Source organism: Morone saxatilis, unplaced genomic scaffold (assembly GCF_004916995.1).
Source record: "Morone saxatilis isolate NCDOM2014 unplaced genomic scaffold, NCSU_SB_2.0 Contig7, whole genome shotgun sequence".
In the NCBI taxonomy this organism is placed as follows: Eukaryota; Metazoa; Chordata; class Actinopteri; family Moronidae; genus Morone; species Morone saxatilis.
This window is the reverse complement of record NW_023340246.1, coordinates 4,533,292-4,533,678: the sequence shown is the minus strand read 5'-3', so window position 1 is coordinate 4,533,678 and position 387 is coordinate 4,533,292. Positions and strand designations below refer to the sequence as shown.

Here is a 387-nt window from a genome sequence, read left to right as displayed (position 1 = left end):
CACAGAGGTATATGCAAAGTCATGCATATAGAAACATGTAACCATGGGCTCTTGGACACATGGATTTGTATATATGCTTTCTAACACACACACACACACACACACACACATATATACACACTCTCCCCTGCACATTTGCATATTAACAACATGCCCCACAGAGGCTTCCTGCACTCACAACGCCTCTTGGCTCAGTTGATATGTGTGAGGCCATTATTGTGCTGGTACGTGGGTGTGTTAGCATGTAAATAATATACTTCCGTTGGTACTTTGGCTTATGTGTGTGTGAGTGTATGCACGTTACTGCAGTGTGTCAGTCAGTCACAGCGTGGTCCTCCCTGTAACACAAAGGCCCTGTCAGCAGCAGCCCTGTCTGTGTGTGTGTGT

At 46.0% G+C, this 387-nt stretch overlaps 1 protein-coding gene across 1 annotated transcript in view; it reads left to right on the top strand.

Annotated features, from left to right (window-relative positions):
* fzd3a (frizzled class receptor 3a) overlaps window positions 1–387 on the top strand; it is a gene marked incomplete in the record, with an annotated part of 19,559 nt that overhangs the window by 11,693 nt on the left and 7,479 nt on the right.